Source organism: Chlorocebus sabaeus, chromosome 2 (assembly GCF_047675955.1).
Source record: "Chlorocebus sabaeus isolate Y175 chromosome 2, mChlSab1.0.hap1, whole genome shotgun sequence".
NCBI classification, from domain to species: domain Eukaryota; kingdom Metazoa; phylum Chordata; class Mammalia; order Primates; family Cercopithecidae; genus Chlorocebus; species Chlorocebus sabaeus.
Window position 1 is genome coordinate 12,228,750 of NC_132905.1, and position 7,266 is coordinate 12,236,015.

At 48.0% G+C, this 7,266-nt stretch overlaps 1 non-coding gene and 1 pseudogene across 1 annotated transcript; both read right to left on the minus strand.

The window, feature by feature from the left end:
• Positions 1–3,004: 3,004 nt before the first annotated feature.
• Positions 3,005–3,066, minus strand: LOC119618665 (U7 small nuclear RNA). The gene has a single exon (XR_005235035.2). It is a non-coding gene; the product is annotated as a U7 small nuclear RNA (small nuclear RNA).
• A 2,824-nt stretch (positions 3,067–5,890) lies between these two features.
• Positions 5,891–5,991, minus strand: LOC119618654 (U6 spliceosomal RNA; annotated as a pseudogene).
• Positions 5,992–7,266: the final 1,275 nt, after the last annotated feature.

Genomic DNA, 7,266 nt, shown 5'->3' on the forward strand with positions numbered 1-7,266 from the left:
TGCTTTTATAGAGTTTGTAACAGTGGGACTTTTTCTTTTTTGAGATCAGGTCTTACTCTGTCACCCAAGCTGGAGTGCAGTAGCACAGTTATAGCTCACTGCAGCCTCAAATTCCTGGGCTGAAGCCATCCTCCTACCACAACCTCTGGAGTATCAGGGACCACAGGCACGCACCACCATGCCTGGCTAATTTTTCTATTTTTTTTGTAGAGACAGGATCTCACTGTGTTGCCAGGGCTGGCCTCAAATTCCTGGGGTCAAGCAATCCTCCTATCTTGGCCCTCTCCCCCATCAAATTCTGCCATTGCACTGAGCCACCATACCTAGTCAAGGTAGGGCTTTCAGACAAATAACTTTATTCCCATACCCCAGTCAAAAATCCTGTCTATATGCATAAAACCTGTACAATTATTTACTTTATATTTTCCTTTAAAGCAACTCAAATTTCTACTTAGCCTAATCTTACATAATTGTCTTTTTGAAATTATAGGCTTGATAAACTAGATATTCTTCTAATATGAATTAGTGCAAATACATAACTATACAATTCAAATGTTCATCTGTGTTTCATCTTATATCATCTTGTGTACAACCAGCTCTGTGTGTGCCACATTTTGGCAAACCAACTTCTTTTTTTTTTTGGCTCTGTTGCCCAGGCTGGAGTGCAGTGGCACGATCTCGGCTCACCACAATCTCCGCCTCCCAGGTTCAAGAGATTCTCCTGCCTCAGCTTCTCAAGTAGCTGGAATGTAGGTGGAATGCGCCACTACACCTGGCTAAGTTTTGTAGTTTTAGTAGAGATGGGGTTTCACTATGTTGGCCAGGCAGGTCTGGAACTCCTGACCTCGTGATCCACCCACCTTGGCCTCCCAAAGTGCTGGGATTATAGGCATGAGCCACCATGCCCAGCGGCAAACCAAGTTCTATAGCATCGTATTTCATGGCTAAATAGATTTTAGATTTTTTAATTATTGACTTTATATATGCATGTATGTTCTATGAATTGTAACATACTTTGAGAGTTGTATAACCACCACTACAGTAAGAATACAAAACAGTTCAAATCCCTCCTGCTGCCTCTTTGTAGACTTCTCTTATCTGGACAAACTGTGATTTCCCACAGTTGCTTCCTAGTTTTCTCTTTGATGATAAACTTGCTTCCTTCCAGTATTGTTGTGTTTGAAGTCATCTGGGATAGCTTGTAATCAATCCGGGATTTTTAAGCACTAATGTAAATACTCACACAGACATAATTCTCTGTCTCCCTGAGATTTTATGCATTTATAAGGAAGTCATGATTCTTGTTACTGAGCACAACTAAAGACAGATGGTATAAACATTTCAAAGATGGAGCATCTCAGATCTAATATCCAATACATATTGAGCCAGGGGTGGTGGCTCACACCTTTAATTCCAGCACTTTGGGAGGCTGAGATGGGCAGATCACCTGAGGTCAGGACTTGAAGACCAGCCTGGCCAACATGGTGAAACCCTGTCTCTACTAAAAATACAAAAATGAGTGGTGGCGGGTGCCTGTTAATCCCAGCTACTCGGGAGGCTGAGGCAGGAGAATCGCTTGAACCCAGGAGGCAGAGGTTGCAGTGATCCTGAGATTGTGCCACTGCACTCCACCCTGGGCAACAAGAGTGAAACTCCATCTCAAAACAAAAACAATATATACAGGTGTCTGATTTCGGCTTGGATATTCTCTCTCCCATTCCCCTCGTGCATTCCCCGCCCTCTCAGTAGACAATCAGCCCCGACACTAACAACACACTCCAGCACGTGCACGCCCTCTCATTGGCCTGTGTCCACAAGAGGCATCACTAATCAACCATTGTACTCTTCAGTTGAGCCCTGAGATGCCTTAGAGGACTTCACAACCCAGCCTGCCAGGCAGTTGGGTGGCGTGGGCACATCAGATGAAATGTATTTGCTCTCCTCATTGAGTCCTAGATTGAGGTTGGGAAAATGTCTCTATCTTGACCTGCTGGGTCTCTTTGCCCACAAGTCGTCAATCGTCACAGCTGACTTCACTCATCCTCCCCTTGTAAACCCAGCACCAGATCTTCACGTAGGCATAGAAGGACGGTGTGGTTATAAAAAGGGTGTCCCGGTAACTCTTCAGAGTGCTGGAACTGGTCTGCCTCCTGATAGTAACACAAATCGATAGATGAGTTAAAACATGTCGGCCGGGCGTGGTGGCTCATGCCTGTAATTCCAGCACTCTGGGAGGCTGAGGTGGGCAGATCACTTGAGGCCAGGAGTTTGAGACCAGCTTGGCCAACACGGTGAAACCCTGTCTCTACCAAAAACCAAAATTAGCTGGGCATGGTGGCGGGCACCTGTAATCCCAGCTACTCAGGAGGCTGAGGCAGGAGAATCACCTGAACCCAGGAGGTGAAGGTTGCAGTAAGCCAAGGTTACGATGAGCTGAGATGGCACCATTGCACTCCAGCCTGGGTGACAGAGTGAGACCCTGTCTCAAAAAAAAAAAAAACAAAAAACAGTACACCAAAAGGAAAACTCAATCCAAAAATAACATAAATGAGGGTGGGAGCCAGGCTCTGTGGCTCACAACTGTAGTCTCATCTACTCAGGAGGCTGAGGCAGGAGAATCACTTGAGGCTAGGAATTCGAGACCAGCCTGGGCAACATAGCAAGACTTCATCTTTTTTTTTTTTTTTTTTTTGAGACAGAGTCTCACCCTGTTGCCCAGGCTGGAGTGCAATGGTGTGATCTCAGCTCATTGCAACCTCTGCCTCACAGGTTCAAGCAATTCTCCTGCCTCAGCCTCCTGAGTAGCTGGGACTATAGGTTCCCGCCACCACACCCTGCTAATTTTTGTATTTTTAGTAGAGACAGGGTTTCACCGCGTTGGCCAGGCTGGTCTCAAACTCCTGACCTCAAGTGATCCGCCCACCTCAGCCTCCCAAAGTGCTGGGATTGCAGGCATGAGACTTAAGATATATTTTGTTTTAATTTTTATTATTTTAAGCGTGAGAGGGGCTTTCTGGCAAAAACCGGAAAGCCTGCTAGACAAATTCTGAAAGAGCTGTAACACTGGGATATATTTTAATGTCAGAACCAACAGAGTTTATGGAAAGCCTGGATGGGGATCCAAGGATTAGATGAGGGTCATCTGAGGAGCTAAAAAATATGAATACCAACAAACACAGCCCCTCCACCTCCAGACCTAGCATGGGTAGCTGTTGTAAAAGCTTGCCAGGTGTTTCAAATCTGCAGCCAGACTTGACAGCAACCTAGAATAACATTTCTCAAAGTTTGATGTGCATGGGGAACACCTGGGAGTCTTGCTACAATTCAGTAGGTAGAGGCAGCGCCCGAGAGTCCTCATTTCGCCCACGTGACGCAGGTGCTGCTGGTGCTGCCAGTCTATGGTCCACACGTTGAGTCCCGCCTAGAGATCACCCGCTCTGCCAGCCTCTGCTTCTCTGATACCCTGTTTCCATCAAAAAGTGAGTCACCATTACCTTGAATATATCCACATTCTGACCACATCTCACTTCCTCCTCCGCACTAGTGCTGGCCACCGTCCATGTCTCACCTGGACAACTATCGTAGCCTCCCAGCTGGCTTCTCCCTCCATCCACGCTTTCACTAACCACTGTTTTTCCGTACAGCAGCCGAAGTAGCCTTAAACTTCAGCTGAGATCATATTGCAGCATTCTCTGCTCAGTTCCCTGCAAAGGTCTACATAGCCTGCAATTTCTCCTCGCCCCTTCTTTTGATCTTACTTCCTGCCACTGTATTTCTCCTCCGTATTGCTCCAGCCATACCGGCCCCCATACTGAATCACAAGCACATTCCTCCACCAGGGCCTTTACCCTGGCCCTTCTCTCCGCTTGAAAGCTTCTCCCCTGTATCCACCTCACTTGCTCCCCCACTCCATCCAGCTCTCTGCTCAGACGTCCCCTCATCAGAAAGGTCTGCCCTGACCACCCTGTTTAATTAGCACTCACTCTCCTATCACCTTCCACCCCACTCTCCCTCCCCTTTATTTTTTATTTATTTATTTTGAGACAGAGTTTCACTCTGTCACCCACATTGGAGTACAGTGGTGCCATCTCAGCTCACCACAGCCTCCGCCTCTCAGGCTCAAATGATCCTCCTGCCTCAGCCTCCCAAGTAACTGAGACTACAGGCACCCGCCACCACGCCCAGCTAATTTTTGTATTTTTAGTAGAGATGGGGTTTCACCATGTTGGCCAGACTGGTCGCAAACTCCTGACCTCAAGAGATCCGCCCGTCTTGGCCTCCCAAAGTGCTGGGATTACAGGCGTGAGTCACCATGCCCCACCCTCTCCCCTTTATCAACTATTCCTTACTGTGTAACGGATTATCCCCAAGATGAATGGCTTAAAACAATAATCATGATTTATCATTTCACCAGGCTTCTGTGAGCCAGGCATTCAGAAAGGGCATAGTGGAGACAGCTTTCTCTGTCCACAGTTATTGGGACTGCAGCTGTTAAGAGTCAGAGGCGGCGGGGCGCGGTGGCTCAAGCCTGTAATCCCAGCACTTTGGGAGGCCGAGACGGGTGGATCATGAGGTCAGGAGATCGAGACCATCCTGGCTAACACAGTGAAACCCCGTCTCTACTAAAAAATACAAAAAACTAGCCGGGCGAGGTGGCGGGCGCCTGTAGTCCCAGCTACTCGGGAGGCTGAGGCAGCAGAATGGCGCAAACCCGGGAGGCGGAGCTTGCAGTGAGCTGAGATCCGACCACTGCACTCCAGCCCGGGAGACAGCGCGAGACTCCGTCTCAAAAAAAAAAAAAAGAGTCAGAGGCTAGGCCGGGCACGGTGGCTCACACCCGTAATCCCACCACCTTGGAAGCCGGGGCAGACGGATCACCTGAGGTTACGAGTTCGAGACCAGCCTGGCTAACATGGAAAAACCTCTGTCTCTACTAAAAATACAAAAATTAGCGGGGCATGATGGTGTGTGCCTGTAATCCCAGCTACTCAGGGGGCTGAGGCAGGAGAATTGCTTGAGCCCAGTGGGTGGAGGTTGCAGTGAGCTGAGATCGTGCCACTGCACTCCAGTCTGGGCAAAAAAAAAAAAAAAGTCAGAGGCTGAGGACAGATCACATGCTCTTTGTCACTCAAGTGCAGCTGGGGCTGTCACTGAGAACCTCTAATGTGGCTTCCTTGTGGCTTGGGCTTCCTCTCAACATGGTGGCTGGATTCCAAGGGCAAGCATCCCAAGAGACAGAAAGAGAGCTGGGCAAAAACGGACCCTCAGAAGCAACATCGCATCACTCGGCTGTATTCTATTCACTAGCTGTGGGCACGCAGACCAGCCCATGCTCAAGGAGAAGGAAACTAGGCTTCATCCTCTGCAGGGAGGAGTGTCAAGGAATTTGCAGACATATTTTTAAGTCCCTATGCTCCCCCTTACCTTGCTTTCTTTTTCTTTGGAGCTCTAGCATTTCCTGACAGATTATGTATCTATTTCTGTTTATTGTCCTCCTTTCCCATCAAAATGTCAATATCTGGGGCCGGGTGCGGTGGCTCACACCTGTAATCCCAGCACTTTGGGAGGTCGAGGCAAGTGGACCACAAGGTCAAGAGTTCAAGACCAGCCAGGCCAATATGCTGAAACCCCGTCTCTACTAAGAATATAAGAAATAGCTGGGTGTGGTGGTGCATGCCTGTAATCCCAGCTACTTGGGAGGCTGAGACAGAAGAATCACTTGAACTTGGGAGGCAGAGGTTGCAGTGAGCCCAGATTATACCACTGCACTCCAGCTTGGGTGACAGAGCAAGACTCCATCTTGAAAAAGAAGTCAATATCTGCCTGGCTCACTCCTGCCTCTGTTTTGCTTATAGGCGTGTGTAATGCATAGTATGTGCTCAATATATATACACATATGAAACGCTTTGTGAATTTCCCAGTCTTCCTTGCTCGGGGGCCATGCTAATCTCTGTGTCATTCCAATTTTTGGCATATGTGCTACTGAAGCCAAGAGTCAATATATATTTTTGAATGAGTCAATTACCATGTATTCATCTCTGATAGATTTTGAAAACAATCAAACTGTTTGCTGAGAATCCAAAGAATTGGATTGAGAGGCCGGGCACGGTGTCTCACATCTGTAATCCGAGCACTTTGGGAGGCTGAGGCAGGCAGATCACCTGAGGTCAGGAATTTGAGACCAGTCTGGTCAACATGATGAAATCCTGTCTCTACTAAAAATACGAAAAATTAGGCTGGGTGCAGTGGCTCATGCCTGTAATCTCAGCACTTTGGGACAAGACCAAGGTTACAGATCATAAGGTCAGGAGTTTGAGACCAGCCTGGCCAACATGGTGAAACCATGTCTCTACTAAAAGTACAAAAATTAGCTGGACGTGGTGGTGGGCGCCTGTAATCTCAGCTACTCAGGAGGCAGAGGCAGGAGAATTGCTTGAACCCGGCAGGAGGAGGTTGCAGTGAGCTGAGATCGCGCCACTACACTCCAGCCTGGGTGACAGAGAGACTAGATCTCAAAATAAATAAATAAAACTACAAAGAATTAGCTGGGCATAGTGGCGGGCGCCTGTAATTCCAGCTACTCAGAAGGCAGAGGCAGGAGAATCACTTGAACCTGGGAGGCAGAGGTTGCAGTGAGCTGAGATCATGCCACTGAACTCCAGCCTGGGCAACAAGAGGGAAACTCCATTTTGAAAAACAAACAAACAAACAAAAACCATGAAAACACAGAATTGGATTGATAGAAAGATAGTGTACTCATGGAGAAGAAGAGCAGAGAAGCTTGATGAAGCAATACCCTGTGACTGTGACCGTGACCATGAGGACTCCACAGCTGAGGGCATACAATAGGGTTGCTTTCCCAACTGGCCTTCGCTGCAACCAATCAGGTACCTAGGAGCAGGGGCAGCTTGTCTAGGAGTGCCTTGGCACCCACTTCGTGGGATTATCTCTGATCTGTACAAGTGAGAGACTTGCCTTCCCAAATGGCCTGCTTGTTCTGGAAGGGAAAGAAGTATGTCTTACTTTCTTGTCCTGCGTATAATGCAACATACTTAAAACTCAGGCCGGGCGCGATGGCTCACGCCTGTAATCCCAGCACTTTGGGAGGCCGAGGCAGGTAGAGGTCAGGAGTTTGAGACCAGCCTGACCAACATGGTGAAACCCCATCTCTATTAAAAATATAAAAATTAGCCGGGCGTGGTGGCGTGTGTCTGTAATCCCAGCTACTCAGGAGGCTGACACAGGAGAATTGCTTGAATTTGGGAG